Below are 25,563 nucleotides of genomic sequence, written 5' to 3'. Positions count from 1 at the left end.
AACTGCAATCTGGAATCATAGGGGTAACCTCCTTGGTTCTCGGTTTCCCTCCACCCGGAGAGAACTGTGTTTATGAACCTCCTCAGCTGCTGGGAGTTCCAGTGGGAGATGACTGCAGAAGTGTGATATTTAAGAGCAGGGGGGAAGAAATGGCTCCGTAAGGATGCCGGGCTTCTATTTATTCCGCTCCGTATGCCAGGCTCCGAGCCCTCTCGGCTGATTCCCATTTGTCTTCCTCCTGTGGAATATTTCAGATTTACAGTGCCATCTGTTGAGGAGCACAGGCCCAGGACGTCACGGTTCATCCTGCAGCCCTTCTGCCGCCCAAGGCGGGGAGGCAGCCCCGGAGCGCAGCGGCTGGTGCCAGGCTTGTGACTTCCCTGCCTGTGCCAGGGAAGTGATGGATTAGGGCCCCAACCAGGCTCCCTCCTCTTATTTCTGCATCTGGATTGGTGGCATAGGCGTGATACCTAGTCCTCCTTGTTTGTCTGAGCTGCGTTCTTTTGGTCTCATGTTGTTGGAGACGGTATCCTGGCTTGGAATGCGGGCTCCCTGGGCCGTTGTTCTTCCAAACTGTACGTTAACTCCTCTCTATTCTGGCATTTTCAGAAACTGCCTCTGCCAGGGCTCTAGGGGGTGGCTGCTGAACTCTGCGACTCTGAGTAAGGAATAGACTGTCACAAAATTACTAGGTATCATTAAGACATCAAAGGGCACAATGCTTTGAACATTTGGATGATCTTTTAGAGGATTTGGGGTCCATCCGTTTGTCCTATTTTATCCAGGAAAGCCTCTTTATTTCCAAAGAAAGACTATCTGTCCATCTGGAATTGACACATAAAAATGTACCCCGGTTCCTTCTGCACGGCAGGTGCCAGTGCAGTCAACAGGCCACATGTGTGCCCTGGAATTTGCAATCGGGCCATCCTCCAGCATCTCAAACTGGAGAGTAACTGGCGGAAGTGCTGGATTGATGGGCAGGAATCTGCTCTGTCATTCGACTTGCATCACCCCCTGCCCGAACGGCACATTCATCTTTTCAGAGTGCGTTCCTGTGCCCATGCTTCTTCTAATCAAATCCCATAATAACCCTGGGAAACATTTAGAGTGGATCTCATCACTCCCATTCCCATTTGGCAGATGAGATTCCAGGAGGACACATGATTCGCTCAAAGTCAAACTTGTTTTTGGTGGCATGTCTTCCGACTCATAATCCATGTTCTTCCCTCAGTATCAGATTTTCACTCCACGTTTTCACATTTTTTAACCATAAAATAATTGTGCTTACATAGGTACTACCCAATACATAATCAAATGCTCAACCTTACAGTTTGCCTTTGGGTGGGTGGAATCAGAGTCTTAATTCAGGAGCATTTTAGTAATTTTAATAATTCACACATAACCGGGTTGGAATCATGTGCGCATGGGCTAGCCCAGATTCCCTTAAACTATCTATGTAAAAGGTGTATGCTAAGTAATTTGCTAAGTAATAACAGTAATAATAACAGCAGCGGCTAACATTTAATAAGTGGTATCGCTGTGCCAACAACTCTTCTGCTTTCCATGTACTGAAATCTCACCATGGCTATATGTGATGGGTAATAGTATCTTTACCATTTTACAAGAAGAAAACTGAGGCAAAGAGAAGTCAAGTAGCTTGCATAAGATCACAGTTGGTTTGTAACTGAGGCAGAATTTGAACTCTTAACTGCAGAGACCATGCTCCTAATCACTTTCACTACAAATTAAACAACATTGTCAATGGAACAAAGAGAATCTCAGGGGATGGATATTTAAACAACAAAAGAAAAAGCAAAACATCAAGAACTCTTAAATAACAGCCCTTGGTACATGGTGAACTAAAATGTAAAAGATTCTTCTCTAGTCTTTAAAACATACCTTGAGAAATTACACGTAACATCTCTTAAATAAGAATATTATTAAAGAAATGCCATGCCAAAATCAATAAAAGAGATCAGATTTTTTTTTTTTTTCCCCTAATCAGACTAGTGTTACCGAATTACTGTGTTACTCTCTACTTGGACTCCCACCACACTGTCATCCTGACTATCATCCAGTATGTGTTATATATTTTATTGCAGTCATATAATGATAGATAAACCCATCACATTTTGTTTACATGACACCCCCTCTCTATTTGCATGTTCAAGATTATACTTTATCAGTGCAAACAAAACATCATGTGCTACAAAAGCCGTGAGATGTAATCAAAAGCCAATGGACCAGAAAAGACAAATATGGTAATACGAGTTACTCACTTCCATGACAACATCTAAAATTTTAAGATATAACAAATTCAACAATCTCTTTTAGTGGCAGCAAAGATTATCTGCCTTCTTCCTTGGCACAACGGACCCAACTACATGGAAACTCAATTCTGAGACATCAGCCGTGTGTGAGAACACCGGAGCCAAGGGGGAGGTTATTTTTTTATTTTTTATATTTTTTTAGGCAAGGCAACCCTTGGTTGACCTCACAGATTGCAAGGACCTTGTCATCTTATACTCTCTTATTTTTTTATTTTATTTTTTTTTACACCTACAGCACCTGGTCTTCCTAGGTGGTCTCTCATGCAAGTACTAACCAGGCCTGACCCTGCTTAGCTTCCGAGATCAGACAGGATCAGGCTTGTTCGGGGTAGCATGGCCGTAGACCACAGTGGGGATTAAAAGGAAGAGATTAAAAGGGCGACCAATTTCAGCTCAACAGAGAACCTTCCAAATTCCTACTAATTCACCTGAAAATGCAAATAAACTAATCATTAGCCTACTCCTAAATTTAGTGGGTTCTCTCCAAACATATACTTTATACATTTTCGTCAAGACATGCATTAATAGCTTCCTTTTTTGTCTTTTATTGAGTAATGAAGACATAATTCAAGCCAACTGCTATGAGAATGTTGGGGGAAACCACTGAAAAAAGAGTGCAGTGCCATGTTCAGATCTTTACAAAAATCTCAATTTTATTTTCAGATTTGTTTCTGTTTAAAGTGAAATACATTAAGGCAGAGAAAAGCTGATACAGCCTTTGTGAAATTATTTTTTTAACCTATTCAACTTATTATACTAAATCTCTTTGGGGAAAAGGAATAATTCTAAAGATAGATGGCCTATTTGGGGTCTTTACAGTGGTTCCAAAGTAGGGAACATAGGTATCCTTCTAAAATGAATAAAGAAAATGGTGCCACACAATTCCGAGGAGCCTGAATTCTGAACACAGGAATTTGTGGCCTCACTCACAATAAATGGGAAGAAGAGGCCCAATTTCCCATGTATAAAGAAAAGGGGGGCTGGAGAGACTTATTGAGCAAGGTGACTCAAAATTCACTTTTGATGATTTAAACATAAATCCATCAGCAAACTGTGAATTAAATTTTCTTTAACATACATGTAGGTTTAGGAAAACTAGAAAAAGAAAATTAAGAAAAAATGTGTTATCAGAAAAAAAAAAGAAAACAATCCCATAGACCATTACATCAAAAAGAAAAAATACCTAGGAATAAATTTAACCAAGGAGGTTAAATTTAACCAAGGAGGTAAAAGATGTATAAAGTAAAAACTATAGAATATTGATTAAAAAAAAAAATTGAAGACACAAACAAATGAAAAGATATTTTATGGTCATGGATTGGAAGAATTAACATTATTACAAAGTCCATACTACCCAAAGTAATCTACAGATTTAATACAATCTCTATCAAAGTTCCAATGATGTTTTTCACAGAATTAGAACAAACAATTCTAGAATATATATGGAATCACAAAAGATTCTGAATAGCCAAAGTAATCTTGAGAAAAAGAACAAAGCTAGAAGCATCGTGTTCCCTGATTTAAAGCTATATTACGAACCTATAGTAATCAAAACAGTATGGTACTTACCTAAAAACAGACATATAGATCGATGGATAAGAATAGAGAGCTCAGGAATAAAACCATGTATATATGATCAATTAATTTAAGACGAAGGAACTGAGCATATACAATGGGGGAAAGAACAGTCTCTTTAACAAATGGTTTTGGGAAAACTGGACAGTAACTTGCAAAAGAATGAAACCAAACTACTCTCTTATACCATAGGTAAAAATTAACTCAAAATGTATTGAAGATTTGAATGTAAAACCTGAAACCATAAAATTCCTAGAATGAAACATAGGTAGTAAGTTCCTTGACATCAGTTTTGGCAATAATTTTTTGGACTTGACACTAAAAGCAAGGCAACAAAAGCAAAAATAAATGCATGAGACTAAATCAAACTAAAAAGCTTCTGCACAGCAAAGGAAACCATCGACAAAATGAAAATGCAATCTACTGAATGAGAGGAAATGTCAAAAAATCATATATAAAGGATATGTGCAACTTAATAGCAAAATAAAACACAAATAATACAATTATAAAATAGGCAGAGAATCTGATTAGACATTTCTCAAAAGAAAACATTCAGATGGCCAACAGGTAAATGAAAAGATGCTCAACATCACTAATCATCAGAGAAATAAAAATCAAAACCAAAATGAGATTTCACCTCATATCTATTAGAATGGTTATCATCAAAAAAGACAAGAAATAACAAGTATTAGCAATGATGTAGAGAAAAGGGAACCCTTGTGCACTCTTGGTAGGAATGTAAATTGGTCCAGCCACTATGGAAAACAATATGAAGGTTCCTCAAAAAATTAAAAATTGAACCTCCATATGATCTAGAAATTCCATTTCTGGATATTTATCTGAATAAAATAAAAATATTAACTCAAAAACATATATGCACCCCCATCCACATTCATGGCAGCATTATTTACAACAGCCAAGATATGGAAACAACATAAGTGTTCATCAACAGATAAATGGACGAAGAAAATGTTATATATACATATGTGTGTGTATGTGTGCACACACGCACAATGGAATATTATTCAGCCATAAAGAAGAATGAAATCCTGCCATTCCCAAGAACATGGATGGACCTAGAGGGCATTATGCTAAGTGAAATAAGTCAGACAGAGAAAGACAAATACTATATGATCTCACTTATCTGTGGAATCTAAAAAAAAAAACAAAAAACAAAAAAACAAAAAAACAAAAAACAAATAGAAGACAAGGAAAGAAACCAAGTTCCTAGATACAGAGAACAGATTGGTAGTTGCCAGAGGTAGAGGGTAGGGGAGAGCAAAATAAATGAAGGGGGTCAAAAGGTACAAACTTCCAGTTATAAAATAAACAAGTCATGGGGATATAATACACAGCGTGGCAACTATAGCTAATAATACTGTATTACATATTTGAAAGTTGCTGAGAGAATAAATCTTAAAAGTTCTCATCACAAGAAAAAATCAATCCTGTAACTATGTATAATGATGATGTTACCTAGACTTATTGTGTTGATCAATTTGCAGTATATACAAATATGGAACCATTATGTCGTATACCTAAAACTAATATAATGTATATCAGTTATACTTGAATTTTTTAAAAAAGAAAGAAATGTTTCATCTTTCCTTTTTCCAATACTTGAGTAAACAGTGTCTGAAGAAATGTGAAAAGTGAAACACACAACCAAAAATTTACTGACCCCCAACGGATTTCGTTTTTATAAATATCTGAAAGCTAAAGAGAGAAGTTTGAGGAGGAAAAGGGAAAGGAAAAAGAGAGAGGGAGGGAGGGAGGGAGGAAGGGATGGAGGGAAGGAAGAGATAAATAGATGCAGGGGAGAGAGGTAGGGAAGTGGGGAAGGGGATAGAGGAGGGGGAGAGTGAGGGCGAAAGAAAGAAAGAAACTAACTTAGAGCTCTGTGGAGACCTACCTTGGATTGTGAGAGCAAAGGAATCTTGACACAGTATATTGGTTTTCTCTGTCATCACCACAAATCTGTATTTCAAGCTAGGAACCAGCATATTGTTTCCATTGAGTAGGATTAGCAAAATTTGTTTCCAGGAAAACTTTAAAACTAGCCCCAAGTTTTAAGTCTCCATCGGTTAGGTCATAAAGAGCAGCAATCAATTCCAAACTCTGATGGCTGCTCATGGTGTCATTTGCTGTTTCACATCTGTTTAACTCGGAAGTGACATTCCCAATTGAGTGTGTTTTCGGCAAGTTCCCCATGAAATTACTCGAGTTTTATGTATAGATCATTGTGTACATTTCATGAATTCATATAGAGCTAAAATAAATAGACACTTTCAAGCTTCACAGTTTCCAATCTGACATTTTTCCAAATATAGAAGAAAAAGAAATGAGAAGATAGGGGAGTGGGGTGTGGAAGAGAGAAATGATTGAACATCATCTTTGAAGAAAACATGGCCAAAAGTAGAAAGGATTATTTTTAAGCCGTAAAAGTTCTGGACAGATTCCCTTTACAGATCATTACAGCATAAAGTATTATTGTTCTTTTACAGAGACTGGCTCATTTCACTCTCTCTTCGAGATGGTTGGACTCTTACGTTCCAGAAGTCCCCAGTCTCACAGCTTCCTCGCCCAGCCACGGCGGATGCTATAATTCTTTGTCGCTTTCCTACACACGAAAGTAGGACTCTCAGCCTTTCACCAACACATGGGAGGCTTGTCTTCACTCACGAGTATTATCATTTCTGCCCAACAGTGAATGGATTCTTATTCCACTGGAGTCGAGCCTGGTGTGATGGGAAGTCCAGGTCAGAGGTAAAAGTAAATGTTTCTGGAGATGCAAGAGAAGGGAAGGGGAGTTTAATCTCAGTCCTCCTGATTTAGAGTCCTGGGGTAAATGCCGCTATAACAAGGCTCCAAGCCAACAACAGGATGACATAAGCTCTTCCATTTCTAACCCAGTTACCCACCAGAACCTAAAGCATCCTGAAGCTCATGATGTATAAATTTAATTTCTCTTTTATGGCCGGAGCAGTATTTTCCATGATTTATAAATCATTTGGTCGGTGATTTCTTTGAAATCTTTGCCTCATTTATGCTCTTGACCTCTTGACCTCCTGATACATTTATTTATGCCAGAGATCTCTCTGCAGTGGTGCAGTTTAATGTCATTTGCCAGAGACTGTGTGGCTGAGAGGCAAAGAAACAAAGACAAACATTTAAGGAGGTTTGTGATGCAAAAATGCGTTTAAAAAAAAAAAAAAGGATAAACAAAGGAAAATGTGAATACTTAAAACATTATTTGTGCACTATTGATTTATTGCAGGAACACTCTATTTATTGAATACTTTTATGGGTATCTGATTATATGGCAGTTGAGGGGGCAATGAGAGAATACTGATCCTCACAGCAAAAATATTTGCTGTAAATGTCATGACATGCCTTGTCTATAATGTGATTCTTTCCAGATGGTTATTTTTCAAGTTTCAGAAATGGAAAAATATGCCTAAAGACAAGTATACATAAAAATGATGCCTTTCTCCTTTGTCTCATTTTGATTTTCATTTATTAATACTCTGCTGTTTACCATGAAGCAATGTGCTAAAGAAATCTGGCCAGAATGACATCTGATTAATTGGGCAGGGCACTTCCTACATAGCTCTTTGCTGATAACCCAGCTGTCCAAGAACCATTTCATTATAAGAGATGCAGAGGCAGGCGACAGTCACAAAACCACTGGGAAGCCGGTCTGCTCTAACAGATTGGCACAATTTGTATCACTGGTGCTCAGAACCCACAGGGCTTTTGTAGCCCAGAGCCAAGGACAGGCTCTGCCTCTCGGGACAGCCTGTATTTTTCTATGCCATTTACTCGTTATTGAAACATTGTGAAGAAAATGGCTCCTCTTCGACACCCCCAATCTACTTACCTGATGCAGAATTAGTTACTCCGGTTTTATTTGTATAGTGAGACACACATGCACACACACACACACACACACACACACAAATACACACATAACCAGATATTGTCTTTCAGACACATTCTAGAGATAAAATACAATATTCTTAGAATATGTTGTTAGCTGTGACAGCTAAAGTTAACAATGCACTAATGTTGAGCAACTGATTTTCAACGTTTCAGAAGACTTAAGTGTTTTAGCTCCGCTGGCTGCTCTGTTTTACTGAGAAAGTATGTCATTTGCACATACAAATTACATAAATTCGACTATTATATATGAGCTTGGAGGAAGAAAATAATGCGGGGGGAGTAGAAATTTAAACGGTGTGTGTGATTTTGCCCTCCACTCGCTCAAAAGACACACACGTCACAGTGAGTGTGAATCAGACGACCTGAGTCGGCAGTTGTCTCTGGTTTTGGTTCCCTCGTGCCTCTCCCACTGTGAGCCTCTTGCTGCAGTGAGCCTGATTCAAGGATAAAGCTGACTACATCATTTTTCACCATATATGCTGATGCTACACATGAGTGCTTTAAAATGGGGTTAATTGCAGCCCATGTCACAGCTAGGAATCTTATGTGAACAGGCAGAGTGAAAGGTACTAAGAAACATCAAGTAACAAATAAGAGAGAAAAAAGTCCAAAGGCAAAACAGAAGCACCAAATAGAAATCAAGTTCAAACAATCAGAAACACAAAGGTGAAAGTCAGTGGAAGAAAATGTAAGAGCCTGTTATTTCAGAGTAGTGACTATTTTCTTCTTTATTTCTTCATTTTATAACTTGTCTGCAATAACCATGGGTTAGTTTATGATGAGAAGAAAACAAATTATTAAGATAATAACCATGAAAATGAATTGGGAAGGAGAGAGGGAGGGAGGGGTTGGGGAGAGAAAGAAAAAGAGAGACAAAGAAAGAGAGAGAGAGAGAGAGAGAATAACACAGCCTGGATCTGGAGAGTATGGAAGTCACCAGAATAGGCACTGGAAGTTCAAGTTCATTTTTCTCCCACTTCTCAGTGTAGTTTTGGCTCAGAGCATGGGGTCTTGGAATCAGAGAGGCCTGACTCAGCTACCTTTAGTTTGTGATCTTGAACAAGTCACTGAACCTCTCTGAGAAACGGTGCGCTGCTAAACATTTAACAACCAGCCCCGAGTAGATAGATGGATGTGATTTGTAGCCTTTGCCAGTTTCCACAGGTGCAAATGCTCCCACTGTGGCCTATTTCAAGCTACCAACCTGTGGTCAAGCAGATCACAAAATTCCTAACCACTTAACAACTGGCTCTCCCAAGCCGGTATGCGACAGCCCAGCACAGCACTGCTCTGAGCCTTAGCTCCGCCTCTACAGAGTAGAGATGTTGACTGTACCTGAGTTGAATGACCAAAAGCATGGAAATTGCTCAGCGGAGTGCCAGCCTCAACAGGAGCGTTTAAATAAGAATATCATAGATACAGGGATATGCTCGTATACGCATAAGCTACTTTTGAAAAAAAAAAATACAGGAGAAATGAAAGGTGGGAAAAAATGGAAAAGAGTTTTCACTGTTTACCTTTGGTATCTTTTAAGCGAGAACCATAAACATGATTTTAGTATTCTAAAAATAAATAAATAAATAAATAAATAAATAAATATGATTAAAATTATTTTACAAGCCGCAGTAAGAATTAGGAATTTTAGCTCTTAAGGCTGACTGCACTCAGCAACCAACATGCTCCCCTGCTAGGACCTGTGAAACTATACGAAGGGACTCGGTATAAATTAAAAGACAAGAAACTCCCACCTGGGACATGAAAAAAATTCAATTAGCAGGTTTATGTGGAAGAGATCACTACAGATGACACCCTCCAGCTTTACTCTGGACATCAGCTGACCGAATTGATGTCAGATGTTAACCCCTTGTTGTACGGAGACTGTGTTTGTCGACGGTAAAGTCACAACGATAGTGCCTCTACGCATTCTTGATTATTGCAAAAACATTATAACTGTGGCAATTTAATAATAAAAATAATTCTCTAGAATGCTTCCTTCTTTTTTCCTTTTTCTTTTCTTTTTTTCATTTGCCATCCCCTTCTCTTCTGTTGTTTACAAATGTATTTGCCTGCTCAGGTCCCCAAGTCTTATCAGCTGGACTGTTAGATCTTAGGGGCTCCCCTTTCAAGGTTCCCTCCCATTCTGCATCTAAAAGAATGGAGGGGGGCAGGGATTTGAGAAGGGGAAGTGCCAGGTACGTGACTTTCACTGCAGCCTTTCTCTCCTGCAGTTCGAGGGACCCAAGTCTGGGCTCCAGATCTCTGGCTTCAGAGGGGGAGCAGATGCGAGCTCATTCTTTAGTCTCGAGCCCCCGAGTGGAAAAGCCTTTCTCTTGATTCTGCACAGCAGCATTGAGACCGGGCTCCGACTTCTAATAAGAGTATATTTATAGGTCGAGAGGAACAGAAGGAAGCTGCAACAGAGAAAAATTTGCTTCTAGACCTACATCAAAGCCCAGATGCTTCCTCTGGGAGCCTCTCATGAAGGAATCCCTGCCTGGCCTCAACCAAAAGCATAGCCAAGCCCGTCTCCCTTCCCTAGGGTCCAGGTCATACAGCCAAGTCTCCCAAAGAGAAAAGAAGTGTCTCCTCATTCCGGACCAGATTCCTGACTCTGTTCCCAGTGAATCCACTCTTAGCCAGGGTGGCCAACAGAGGCGATACCATTCTCTCCTAGAGCAAGCCTGACCCTCCTCCATGAGGATGTGGCCCTGGCATGAAGTTAGTATAAGAGAACAATAGCTCAGAACCAGAGCACTTCCCAAAGTCTGAACTACCAGGTCTCAAATAGATAACCAAAGATTCATTCCATCCCCCACCCCTAAGCCCAGTCTGCTCCTCCCAGCATGAAACAAAGACCCTGTCTGCTCATCCTCCTGGAAACCACTTCCCCTGGGAGGCATCAACTCAGGTAATACCCCCATGGCACCCCAGACACAGGCAACCAGAGTTAGGACACAGCGCAGTCTCAGCCCACACGGATAAAGGGAACAGGGGAGCTCGGGCTCATATACAGGCAAGAAATGTACACAGCCACAACACAGAGCACTTGGCTTCTCAGTCAGAGGTGTGTCTGTGATTTCACAAACCTCCCAAATAACAGCTGGCAACGTGCTTTACACTCGGGTAACACAGAGACGATTCAGTGACTTTCCTAGACAAAGCAGTGGCCTGACCCAGAAAGGTTCAGAAAGCCGACTTTCTTACGAGACAGAAAATCTTTGCAGCTCTTAAACAACGGTATATTTTTTTTCAGCTTCTACCCATAAATGTTTCAAAATCATCAGACATATTTTCAGTTAGGTCATCTTGTTACACTCATATAATTTTTACATGGCTATGATCTTACTGTAGATAAAACACTGTATGTGACCTTTCTTTACTTAATGTGATGCATACGTATTTTCATGTCTCATCTATGTTGTTTAGAATTAGAATGGTGATGTGAGTGCTGTAATACTAGCAATATCGAACCAGAAGAAAGTAGCCTCTCCTAGTGGAAACAGTGGGATTCGATGCAATCCTAAGCAAGCTCTGTGAGTGTATCATCTATTTTGAGTCTTCTCCCTTCTGAAACCTCCGTATGAATGGGAATCTTTATCCCCAGCATCAGACACAATGCCTACAGCAAAGTCAGTACTCAATAAGTCTTCGCTGGATAAACAAGCAATTGATAAAGAGGTGAAGGAACGTGGTTCCCCTCTGCAAAGACCACACTGACTTGTCTTCACTGCAGCATCTTGTGCCCAGGACCCAACTAAGTACCCCTGTCATTGATATAGCCCCATTCTGTGTCCTCTGAAATTTCAAGTTATTTCCTAATAAAAACAAAATGTACAACCTCCTCATCTTAGGAAATACACTGGACCCCTAAGAAGGCCCTTAACTACATGAGCCAAGGCCTTTTGAAGAACCAGCAATTTACGTGGCCTGAGGAATTGTGGCTGGCAGCTTATTACAGGCAAAGTTGTTCAGGGACTATGTTTTGCATTTTCCATTCTCCATGCTCTTGTTCAATATTTCCCTGGTTTCTCAGGTGCAAAGAAGGGCATGAAAAGCCTCGTTGGAAACCCCAAAAGACTGGGTCATAAAAACACAGACTTTGGAGGCCAAAGGACCCTGGTTCAATTTCTAGAGATAAGCCTCACTGTTCCCACCTGTAAAATAGGACTAAATAAGACATGTGCAAAATACAAGTACTGCCTGGCATGTTCTAAGAACTCAACACACGTCTGCTTCTATTTAATTTTATTTTGTAACAATAATGTAGGCCAAGTACAAATATAAAGTGATTGTTTCAGGTATTGGAGTAAAACAGTGAAGAAGCTATTTGGAGTGGGGTTGGGGAGTGGGCAGACACAGCCTTTGCTACAGTTCAAACCATACAATGTACATCAGGGAAATCAAATATCCTGCCTATTATGCCTATGACAGACATCACTAATCAAACCCAGATTTGGCTTCAGTCATCTTCCCAAAACTGACTCTGCCGATCAGTATTGTTACAAGAAAGGAAATCTATTTTTCATTCTATATGTAGGTGGTTCCCTCCCCTGCCTGTGCTAATAGTAGCCCAAGGAAAAACATTCTTTAGAGACAATTGTGTAAAAAATGTTTAAAAGAAGGCATTAAACTAAACTACTCAGTTGCAAGCCGCCATTTACCTCAGGTTATAAAGTCCCTGAGACCTGATGAACTCACGCTTTCATCCTTTACACGGAGGAGGTCCTCAATGAAGGGCTGATGAGTTTCACGCTGTGTCAAACCCTGATGCTGGATTATAAATTCAGTCTTGTTCAAACTTAATTCCCTTTGTTTTCCTTTCTCTTCAGAGCTCTTCTAGACATTCTCTTTGATGGTCATTAGCTAACTTCCCAAACGAAGACCAGGTTTCAGGAATTGTATATGTCTTCAGCATTAGACAATGCCCCTTTGGAAAGCAACCTGAGATTTTATTAGACTATTCATTGTTCTAATATGGAAAGCAAGTGAAATGCTATGCCAATTTGTTCTTTAACAATAACAACAGCAAAATGCTCAATTTACAGAGGAATAAGTGTTTTAAGGGACTCTTTTCTAATTTATTGATATAACTCTTTTAAGGTCACAACTCAAGATCTTTTCCTCAGGTGGAAAAAGGGGCTATTTAGCTGAGCTTTGTTTTCCTTTTCAATTTTAGGTCAAATAAATACATTGTCCTAAGGCAAGGTGGCAAGGGACAAGATGATAAATGCAGTTTCCAGAATTCTCTTTGAGAACGGCCATCTTACCTCTGGATGCAGCATGCCAAGGCTGTTGGTACATCACAGCTGTGTTTATACAAGAAAAGTGAACTGCAGAATTATGCATCCAGCCAGTGAAACTGATCCAATCTGGATAATTGGGGCCTCTAACTTATCTTTCCTCACCAATATTTATTTTGGGGGAGCTTGAACACTCCTGAAAAATGCTATAATTATATTATCCCTATAAACACAGCTTAGGAGACCTGCTTTGCTCATGCCTTAAGACTAATCAGTGTTATTTCATACCAGCAGCAGGGATTATGAGAGTCTTGATTAATTAAATCTGGAGTGGGAATTCTTAATTTCATGTGAACAAGTAAATCAAATTCAAACCAATAGTTCACAGAAGAAGTTCCAGAGTGAATGAGACCAGAGTTCAAATCCCGTGGGACTGTGGACAATTTATCCTGTTACTCTAATCCTCAGTTCCTCATACATAGGATACAGATGTTAGAGCCCTACCTGTAGGATGGTTGTGAAAATTAAATGAGGTGATGTATTAATCATTTAGTGCCTAACTCAGTAAATAATAGGAAAAATCGTTGTTATTGCTATTTACTTTCTTCTCACCTCTGTTTCTTTCATTAGGTAGGAAGATATACATGCAAAGTTCAAACTAGTTTCAGATCCCCACAGTAACAGGGAAGTTCCATCCTTCTTCCTCAAATATCTGCACTTTCCTAAGCAGCAGGTAACAGACACCTGGGCAGAGTTCAGGTTTTGGGACAGTATGGTTCCTTATTTGCAGTTTTGGGTATTCTCTTCTTGCAGCAAAAGAAAAAAATTAAAATGCATAAATATTTCCAGACAACGCTTCAGTATATCTGCTGCATCACTCATAAGTGAACTATGGAACACGCATTCTGAATATAAAACTGGGGGGAACTATGCTGGCTTTGATGAATGCAATACCTGTGCTTTAGCAACTCCATATAACAGCCCAACAAATTATGCTCCCTTCTCCCCTTCTGTGCCATGCACAGCCCCAGGAGGATTGCATTGTCATCAGTTGCAAATCCCCAGAGTGGCTGGCTGGAAAGCAAGGGGAATAGCATAGCAAGGAGTAGCAAGAATATTGATTGGAGGACCACCTTTATAATTAAGGAAACACTAGGTTTGTGATTCTGAGGAGCTGACTGCACCGATTTCCCAAATCAACCCAAAGGACTTGCTTTTCCATCTGATATCCCCTAAGGTTCTACCAGAGGTCTTGCATTCAGTGTAAGAGAAACATGTCTGCAGCTGCACAGGTCATTTTCCATTTTGATTCCTGAGGGCAGATGATATATACTGAGACCCAATGTTTCAGATTGCTGTTCCCAAGGCCTAGGCAGGACAAGCTTGGGTAAGGGGGCAGTACCACGTTCTACCTAAGATGGGTGTTTCCTTTGTCGACGTGTCCCACTACACTTCAGAAGACCAACACCTTCTAACCTGAAAGAAAAACGGGGTGATTACAATCTAAGACACTACACCAGCAATGTGGCAGAGGGGCTCACAGCTCAGTCTCTGGAACCCACGAGGGCACGTTGCAGCACCAGCTGTTCTACTTAATAGCAAGTTTCTTACACTCTCTGCTTTCCACTGTTCTCATATCCTAAGTAAGGATTATAACAGTACCTATTCAGCATTGGGTTCCTGAGAACTGAATGATATAATTCATGTAAAATGCACATACCGTCACCTAGTAAATACTAAGTACTCAAAATATGTTAGCTGATAACTAATTCATCATTGACTGCATTGGGCAAGAGGATAAAAATTCTCTACTGAGATCAATCATGACTCAGTCTAGTAAACCGGAGAATTAAATTGTTGAAGAGTGTTAGAAATGAGGTTTATTTGGCCTGCAATTATATAATATTATGGCCCAGGAGTCTTAAAATACCCAAATCCTACCCCAAACTACAGGCATCCTCCCAAGTGAGAGCTCGGGGGACATATATGCTCAAGGAATAATGGCAGATGGAAATAAAAGTAATACTATTAGCAGAGACTTTGGCTCCAACCCTCAGTGCAGGGAACTCTAGTGGGCTGGACTGGACCATATGGAACACTGCTTTTGCCTAGTTAGACAATCAATCTATCACACCTGCCTGCACCAAAATGAATAAACTCAGACATCCACAGACTACAAAAGAGAGCATGTTTGCTTGCAATGCCTGGCATCAAACTGGCCTGAGCTGCGGTCAGTGCAGTACCCACAAACCTAACTGCCACATGAAAGAAGAAAGAGCAGAGAGATCCCTGAGTTTGCCCCTGAAGCTGAATGGGAGGAAGGATTAGAAAAGAAAGGCAAGAGGGAGAGACAAAGAGACAGAGAAACAGATACAGACCCTAAGCCTCTGAGAGCAGCCTTATGACTCCGGTGAAGAGAATTACCCAGAAAGCCAGAGAGAGAAAACGTCCACTGGCATGTAACCTATGTACATCACTATGTACATAGTGACTCCACTCTACATAAACACTCTTAGCCTAATCGTTGTGCTTGATTTTCACCAACCTCACTGGAGAAAAGAGGAAAACAATAGGCCCGAATATATTCAACAGAGTCAGAAAGATTTAGCGAAGAGTCCACTGGAGGAGAAGCCAAAAAATCAGTGTGCTTCCACTTCTTTTGATAATCATTTACTTATTACTATAACTCAATATCTTCAAGTCAAGGTCATTTCTGCCACTCCTACAGGGAAGAATGATGATTTCAGAACATCTATGCTATTCTATCAAACCATATACACTAGATCGGGCCAGTGTTGGCACTATTGACATTTTGTGCTAGATAATTCCTGGTTGTGTAGCATGGTCCTGTCCATGGTAGAATGTTTAGCAACATCCCTGGTCCCTACACTACATGTCAGTCGCCCCTCCCCACTAAGTTGTGACAACCAAAAATGTCTCCAGACATTATCAAATCTTTCCTCAGGGGCAAAATCGCCCCCTGGTTGAGAAACACTGCACTAGATTATGCTGTTATAATAAACAGTCACCAAATCGTAACCAGTGACCTTCATTTCTTGCCCATACGACATGTCCATTTTAGGGAGGCTGGGGGCTCTGCTCCAGTATCAGCCTAATGAAGAAGCCACCATCTGGAGCACTGCTGTCTAGCACAGAAGAAGGAAAGACAGAGTTTTGTAAATTGTGCAGTAGTAACCAAAACTTCCACCCAAAAATGATGCATGTCCCTTCCATTTACCTTTTATCAGCCAAAGCAAACGATATGGCCACACATAGCTCCAAGGGCCGGGAAAACGCTATCCCATTTGCCCAGAAGTAGAAATATTTGGTGAACAGTCCTAGTGATAATCACAGCTAGCACTTCAAAAAGTTTAAAGCTTCCTCCTACATTCATTTCTTTATTATCTTTTCCAGTTCTTTGCTTTTATTTTCTTTATGCTTATTCCATTACTGTTTTTCTAACTTAAATGGGATGTTTGCTTACTAATTTTTTGCCTTTCTTCTTTGCTATTTTAAGCAAATATAGCTTTGAATTGGCCTCTAACACAGTCTTTCTTATTTCCTACAAATTTTAATATGTAATGTCTTTGTTATTATTCAGGTCCAAGAATTTTCTAATTCCCAGTATTATTTACCTTTTGACACAGGAGTTATTTAGAATCATGCTCTTTTAACTTTCTATATATAAGATATTTGGGGGAATGGATTCATTTTGTTATCTCTTACTATGGTAAGAGACTGGGGTTTATGTAAATCAATATCCATATGATGCTAATTTCTTTTAAATTTGTTGGGACTTGCTTTGTGACCTAGATAGTCAATTTTCATAAATGTTGTATGTATCCTTAAAAATGAATATCTTCTCATTGTTATGTGATAGTACCACATTTGTGATACTTAGATCAACATTTTAAAATGTTATTCAAACTTTCTCTATTTTTACTGATATTTTACCAGCTTGATCTGTCAGTTTTTGAGAGAAGTTGTGATAAAGTTCTCTTTATAATATTTATTTGTCAGTTTCTCTTTGCAATTCTTTCAATTTTTACTTTATATAATTTGAAGCTATATTATTAGTTGTACACAAATTTAAGAATATTATCTTTTTTGATGAGTTGAAACATTTTCATCTAAATGGTAACTCTATCTTCAGTAATGTTTTTGCCTTAAACTCTGTTTTGTCAGATATTAACATAGCTACACAATCTTTTGGTTGCGTGGTATAGCTTTTCTTTTTATCCTTTTATTTTAAACCTTTCTATGTCCTCATAATTTTAAGCTGATAGCTTTTAAACAACATATAGCTGGGTTTTACTTTGTTTCTGGTGCTGTTTTCTTTAATCAAGCCCTAACACATTTGTCTTTTAACTAGACTATTTATCTTGTTTTATATTCCAACTATCACAATTATATTTGGATTTATCTCTACCATTGTAGTTTGCACTTTCTACTTGTCTTATTTGTATATGTGTGGACTTCCTTTTCTCTCCTTTCTTGCTTTCTTTTGAATTGCTTGTATTATCTCATTCTACTTTTTTTTTTTCTCAGATTATTTTCCTTGCTTCTGAAGTACATCCTTTCTGGAGTGATTTTGTTAGAAATTGTTGGTAACTTGAACGCTTTCAGTTTTTGCTTGTCCGCAAGTTTTTTTTTTTTCAACCATTTTTGAAATATAGCTTAATTAAATATATAATTTTAGGTTGACAGATTTCTCCTTTTAATCTTTGAAGATATCATTCTGGACTCCATTATTGCTATTGAAAGTCAGTCCTCATTTAATTATCTCTCATTTGTAGAAATTTTAATTAAATGCATAACCTTTTTTCTGTTTGCTTTTAAGTTTAAGACTTTTTTCTTTTGATAGTATGAGGTTTTGCTATTATGTGTTCGGTTACAGATTTAGTTTTATTTATCCTGTTCGTGCTTTCTTAATCTGAGAATTCGTGTCTTTCATTAACTCTAGAAAACTCTATCAGTCATTATCTCCTCAAATGCTACCTCCTCTCTTATTCACTTCTTCTGGAACTCTGTTTAGACACATTTTGGACTCTTTATCTTCTATTTCTCTTAACATTTTCCATTTCTTTGTTTTTCCCTGTTGCATTCTGTGTAACTTCTTCAGGTTCATTTTCCAACTCACAATTTTCCTCTTTAAGAGCATCTAACCAGCAATTTGATTCATCTGTTAAGTTTTTGATTCCAATAATCCTTTTACTTTGTTTTATTTCCTTTATTTTTCAAATCTGCCCAAGAGTTTTATAGCCTCTAATTTATTTTCTCTATGAATAATTCTCTCTATGCAAGATTGGCATAAAAAGCAGCTATATGTAAAACATCTCATAAAAACATCAGCAATCATGTCATGATGCTCTTGATATATACAACTGCAAGGCAAAGTCTTTTCTGAGTTCAAATTTAGGAAATAAAAGAGATGGTCTCTTATAATGCTTTATTTCATTGAATAATAAAAGGTATGCAGACACATTCTTCTTTTGGCCTAACTGCTTGAAAGCTTGGAGCCTATATTTAGGTCCAAGTGCAATACCTTTCCTTAGCCTAGGAAAAGGCCGATTCACTGATTTTTTTTTTTTTTTTTTTTGGATTCAATCATTCCTCTTTCTATCTTCCCTTAAAAAACAAAACTAAACTAAACTAAACTTGTATCCATCCATTCACTTCTATTTCATCTGTATTTTCAGATCCTTGGGGAATATGTGAAGCATAAATAATCATAATGACAAATGTCCCTAAACCTCAGTTATACCATCTGTCAAAGAAAAGGTTGCACTAGATGATTATTTATGTCTTTAAAATTTGTAATAGTTAAAACTTCTAGTAAAACACAGTTGAAAACTCATGCTACGCCCTAAAAATGAAGCCTTTCAACCCAGAGAGTAAACCAAACTGTTAAAGCATCTCAAGATACCAGTATCTTAAATTTATTTTGGACGAGTTATTAAAATAACCTAGATTCAAGCACTCTTCAGCTCCCATCGAGAGATGGAGTCTTTCTCTCCACTCCTTGAATCTGAGCTGGCTTTGTGCTTTGCATTCAGCAGTAGAATGTAGCAGAAGTGACATATCAGTTCTAAGAGTAGGCCTTAAGAAGATTTGCCACTTCTATTCTCATCTTGATAATGATAATAATCTGTCATGCAAAAAAGCCTAAGCTAGCCTTATTGGGGATGAGAGACCACATAGAGGCCCATTCAATAGCCAATACCAACCCCCAGATATGTAAATGAGGCCACTGTGAATCCTCTAGCCCTTCATGAACCACCAGCTGATGTATCACCACAAGAATGAGCCTAGTTAAGACCAGCAAAAGAACCTAGTCCAAACTGCCGAACTACGGAATCATGAGCTAAGAAGTAATTACTGTTTTAAACCACTGAGTTTTGAGGTGGTTTGTTACATAGCAATGGCTAACTGATACAGTTATTCTAATCGCTATTATTTCATCTGATGCATAACTCTGTGAGATAAGCAGTATGGATGGTATCTTCCATTTATTAAATTAAAAAATAGGGCATATTACTTCTGTCATAGTGAATCCTCAAATAGGATGTGTAGAAAATGAGTCAAATGATGTGGAAACATTATAACTTGTATTTATCTTTATTTTTGTTTTTATAAAGAGGAAACAAGTGGATATTTACTAATATTAATATACAGCAAAAGAGTAACATGTATAATATAATAATTGTGCATACATTAGAGATGCATGCTCAAAATGTTTTGATAGTGGTGTGACGTTAAAAAGTTTGTAAACAATTACTTTAAACAAATGGTAGAAGAGAATAGTTTAGAATATAGGTCTGTGGAAATTACTATCCCTACCTGGACGATAGGGCCCAAAGAATAGGAAGAACTGAGCAGAATTTTTAAATGAATAGATTTACTACAGCAAATGAAAGAAGTTCCAAAGACTAATGGCCTTCCTTTGAGGAATTAGGAGTGATAGTTAAAAATTCAAATTATATAGTTTGCTAAAGTATAAATAAAATATCTTGATGTGAGATGAATGCATTTTTTAAAAAGCAGAATAGATTAATTTAAATTACACCCTGGTGGACATTTCATAATTAGCTTTATATATGAGTGCATCTGGAAAACATCATTCTTCTCAATAGGAAAATTATGCAATATGTATTGTATTGTGGGAGAATCACATGAAATTATTTTGCTTCTCCCATCAGCATGAAGGTCCCAACTTGCTTTAAGAATAATTGGGAAACTATCCTACCATATATGTTATATGGAATAAAAAAATATCATGAGTTCCAAAATTCCATACACAGCCAATAGGAATAAAAATTACTTTTTTGGGAATTCATTGATAAAAAGAACTTCAACCGGGTATGCCCAACAATGCTGACAATGGAAAGACATTGAAATTTAGTTTTGTGATCTGCTAGCCATTCATTTTTACATAGCTGTGTTTGTTATCAGGATAAATTATAAGGTTTGAGTGAGTTAATACATATGAAACTTTTAGAACAGTGTCTGGTACATAGAAAGTGCCCAATAAAGGTTACAAATTATAAGGACAATAATGGAAATAAAGATGTCATCCCTGGGAAACTTGGGTTGGCCCATCGATTTTGTCTTCACATACACCCCCATAGTCCCCAGTGCCTCAGCCTGGGTGCCTCAGAACTGACCATCAGCCAAGCCTATCTTTCCAGAATCTCTGATTTTACAGATGAGGAAACAAGCTCAGAGGAGTTGAATGACTTGTTCATGAACATTCATATTAGAGTCTAAAGGTCTCCTGAGCCCTTTCTCCTTCCATATATTAGGCTGCCTTTAACAATCATTCTAGGGCAACTGCAATTCACTGTCAGAGCTGACGCGATTCCCAGGAGGGACCTCATAGACACTTTGGGGTCCTCTCCCTTATCCCAGGTTCCAGGCTGAACTGCCCAGTTTATAACCAATGGGCCACAAGCCCACAACCCACACATGACATGACTCCTGGTGGAGCCCTCCCTTGCTCACACACACATAAATACACCAAAACAACTTCACAAAACACCCCTTTAAAGCTTCACATTTGCAACACCTTCACCTTCAATAAGTGTGACGTATACACCATCGTTCACACACACTGTGAAGAGCAGGCGAGATAAACTGCCTTTCAGAACTACGCTCAGCTGGGGCTTTCCTTAAGTACAGTGCTTTCAGCTATGGGTGGCTCTCCTCAACAGGACATCTGGCAATCTCGAGAGCATTTTTAATTGTCACAAATGAGGAGGAAGAGGTCTGCTATTGACTTCTAGTGGGTAGAGGCTGGGTACCCTACAGTGTGCAGCCCCCCACCCCCACCACAGAAAATTACCCAACCCCAAATCTCAGTATTGTCGTGGGTAAGAAATCCTGCTTTAGTTCTTGAGGAAGAACTAAAATCAAGCTGCCTCCTGTAACACCACAGACACTTCCTGCTGACCTTTGGCAAGTTGCCTTAACACTCACAGCCTCTTTCTGATTTGTCAGTGAGGTGGGAGAATAACAGTGCTTACCGTACAGAACAGTTACGAGGACTGAGCGAGAAGGTCTCCGTTAAACCCCCAATATGGTGCCTTGTCTTACAATAAACAGTTGACTCATTCATTCAGAAAATATTGAGCACAAGATGCTGTGGACACAGGGGTGTGTGAAAACACTTACTGTCCCTGTTCTCGTGGAGCTACAGTCTAGAAAGGGAGACAGACATCAAAGAGGCATACAGAATATAAAAACCAGCTGTAATTATTATTATTATTAATAGAAAATGTCTTCCTTTTGTGGACTTCCCCATGCTCCTACTCCTAAGCCTTTTCTGTGATTTTTCTGATCCAATCCAAGAAGGGCTAATACCAAAGGTGAGTGGGTTAAAAGTCTTCCTTGCCTACACTGGATGGAAGAGCAGGAAAGCTCTTTGCTCATCTGTCAGCTCTTCAACCTCCAAGAGAAGCTGCCCCCAACTTCTAATTGCCTGCTCCAAACCCCACAGTGTCTGAGAGAGGGCACGTGATCCACAGGCAGCCCTGCCACCTTGCTGTGTTGCTATAGTAAGGATGCCCTTTATTGATCAGACTAGCCTGGAGTCATGTAACTCCCCAGCCCGCTGCTGGGCTCCCCAAGGGGCAGTTGGCAGGTAGCGGTGTCTCTCCGGACCAAGGCTGATCCCCGGCTCTGCCCTCTCCCTCCCTGGAGACATGAAGGCTGCCCACGAAAGCACCTAATGCTTCTTTGTAGTGTCTTGTCATTCACACACTAATTTGAAGTCACAGATCAAAACAGAATGGAGACACCAGGGAAAAGAGATCTGAAGATCCCCACTTTCCCTAAAGCTACGCTGCAGTCCCACCTCAGCAACATTTTCCCCAGAGAATCTCTCCTACCCTTTAATTTCACCACTTTCTAGAGTCTTTCTGTCTTGCCAACGTTCTTATTGTAAGAAGTCTAACACTGCATCATAGAAGTGCGATATGCCTGCTACCAATTAGAAAACCAATGCCCTGAGAGATTAATGAACTTGCTCAAAGGTCATATGGCTGGTTAATAACTGCACAATCCGAGAGAGACCCAGTTTTTCTAGTGCCCTCAGAGAATGAGGCAGCCGGAAGGCATTTCCACATGGACTTTTTTTTTTTTTCCTTTTAGCTTTTTAAAAGCCAAGTTTAATAGTTTCTTTATATAAATATTTGCTTAGAAATATAGGTAAGGGTCATTATTTCTAAAAATAATGCATTAAAATGTTCTTGCTTCCTCAAGAACTCCAAATGTCATTGAATAGTCACATTTATCTACTAGACACCCACCTCCACCCCCACTATCACCATTCACATGTGTTGGTGATCTACGAGATCAGTTGGGGACCTATTGAAGAAGTTCAGGTAGAGAGGTTACATAACTGCATGAAAATCATACAGCAACTCAGCAGCACAGCCAGAATTTAGGTTCTTAGTTAGTGGAAAATCCTTTAAGCCAAAAAAGGAAAATACACAGGTAAGATTCCAGAGTGGTCTATCCCATATCGATGGCAGACATCACTAATCCATTATAGTATTCTTTTCTTTCAAGTCTAGATTCAGTCTCAGAATCCTTAACACCACGGTTTAAACAACTGTCACCCATCCACAAGTTCAACATAATATGTAGTGATTTGGGAAGACCTCTTTGAGTAAGATCCATTTTGGATGAGACTTAAAGATAAAACGAAAGCAGATAAGGGAAGAGTCAGAGGAAGAGCATTCTAGGTAGGGGAACAGGACATGAAAAAGTGACAGATATGAAATGATATTGACATATTCAAGGAACTGGAAAAAGATAATTGTGGTTGCAATGAGGGAGGAGATGAAATGGGGCTAGGTGAGAATTCAGGAGATTGTCCCTAATCATTCCATGACTTCCTAACTAACACCTTACTGTGAATTAATTTATTGCATGGATAGATAGAAGATAATATAAAGCAGACAAAAGGACTTATCATGGTGATCACTTCTTTAGGTACATAACTGCTTAATAACTACAATGCACACCCTAAACTAATACAATATTATATGTTAGCTATATTGTAATAAAAATATATTTTTTAAAAATACAAGAAATTTCCCTAAGGAGCACAGTTAGAGTACAGGATCTGGAAATCAAAAAAGCAGAAGCACTGGGCATGTGACCAGAAAGAAAGGTTCACTGGCAGCTAGGTCAGAGCACTGACGATCAACTGCATGAGTGAGGATTCGATCAGAGAAACTGGACCCTAGGAGGAATGTGTATGCGTATACTTATGTGCATGTGCATATCATAGGATTTGTTACAGGGATTTGACTGTACGCAATTGTGGGAGCTGGTTAAGCAGTCTCCATAAGGCTGTAATCTTCACATCTCATGCTGAATCTTGGAGCCTGCAGGGCAGGGGATGGGAAAGGGAAGATTGGTGTAAAGTGAGGGACAGCAAGGACAAGCTGGGAGCCACCACGTGAGAGGGAGCCCATGAGGATGTCATATTTTATTGCTGCTTCTGACCTGAATGGTGTGGATTTCTTACAGAAGCCAGGGTCTTTCATCATAAAGATAACACACACATCACCCAAAAGTCAGAAAAGTTGAAGGAGGGTCCTCAAGAAAGAGGAACAGCTTCAGACCTGCCTGGCTGCTGCTGCATAGCAAGGAGGTAAGCCTTCAGACAGGGTACAGGAGTGTGAGCCACGAAATGGCTACTGCCCCTTCTCCAACCTCCAAATCGCACACAGAGGGAATCTCTCTGTGGCCCAGTCTAACTGGAGACATACCAGAAAAAAGTCCTGGGATACCAATTTCAACCTAGCCAAGTTTTTATATTACAAAACCATGCATCAGCTGAAGAATGGATTAGTAACGCCAGTTCCTGCCTGCTCACCAGCATCCCTTACACTCTGCCCTCCTCTACAACCCCACATAGGTGTGATCATCTCTGGATACAGATAATGGGCCTAGGAATGACACCTGACCCGAGGAAAACCAATCCACAGCCTCATTGACCCATCGGTTACATGTACATGTATGCTCTCTCTCTCTCTCTTCCTGAACCAAGAAACACAGAGACTCAATGAGTTAGATGTCTGCGCGGCCTCATAGAGGTTGGGTAGGGCGGAGGCTGAGTAGAGGCTGAGGGAGGCTGTGTACAGCAGAGAAAGCTGGAGCCATAATGAGAGAGTCTGTGACTCTGAGAAACAGGAAAGCCCCTCAGTTCCTGGCCTTCAGGAGACCCGGCTGTACTCTGCTCCCTGCATAAACATGTGGTGGCCAACTGCAATAAAAACTCCACTTTCCCCTTTACTTTTGCCAGTTGGGCTACATTTCTGATTTTTGCAGCCAATCTGTCCCTAAGTCAGATAGCAGAAGCTGAAGATGATCTGTACCTGCTTCCCAATTCTCCCTAGTTACCTCAGTGAGCCAGATGGTGCAAGTTAGAGGTGCTTCGATTTGCACTCACAAGGACATGCCGCGAAGTCACAGTGACTTGGAGGAAAAGGCAAAAGGGGCGAGCGAGAGCCGAAAGAGCCCTGGAAACACCTCCCTCAGGTGCTGAGTGCTGGGCACAGCACCTCACGTCAGCACAGGCCTCCTAAGGCAGTGGGGGCAGGGTGGGGCGGGGGAGTAGGGGGAGCGATTTCAACTCGCTGCTACTCCTAAAATGCGCACTTGAGAGATGGCGCTCTTCCCAGAGCTGTCAATCTTCCGGCATTCACGATCCTGAAAATCGATTTAATAGAACATTTTAAAGTAACTTTTTCAAACTTTATGCCAAAAAGAAAAACAAAGAAGAAAGAGCAAAGTGCTAATTGCACTTTAGAGCCTCAGGTGCTTTTCAGTCCAAGATCTCAAAGTATTTGATGAACTCTCATTTCACGCAACCTTGCTTCACCCCTTAATGGGAACAAGTCAGTATTGTTGAGTTCATTTTACAATATGGAGAAACTGAGGCCCTTTCAAGAAAGATGAGAATG

At 39.6% G+C, this 25,563-nt stretch overlaps 1 long non-coding RNA gene and 1 pseudogene across 1 annotated transcript in view; both read right to left on the bottom strand.

Moving 5' to 3' along the window:
• LOC120614019 (uncharacterized) overlaps positions 1-25,563 on the bottom strand; it is a 185,952-nt gene that overhangs the window by 129,259 nt on the left and 31,130 nt on the right. The window lies entirely within an intron of this gene.
• On the bottom strand, positions 2,557-2,675 carry LOC120616801 (uncharacterized; annotated as a pseudogene).

This window comes from Pteropus medius, unplaced genomic scaffold, assembly GCF_902729225.1.
Source record: "Pteropus medius unplaced genomic scaffold, Ma_sr-lr_union100, whole genome shotgun sequence".
In the NCBI taxonomy this organism is placed as follows: Eukaryota; Metazoa; Chordata; class Mammalia; order Chiroptera; family Pteropodidae; genus Pteropus; species Pteropus medius.
Note: the sequence above shows the minus strand (reverse complement) of the source record. Positions and strands in the feature narration are given on the sequence as shown.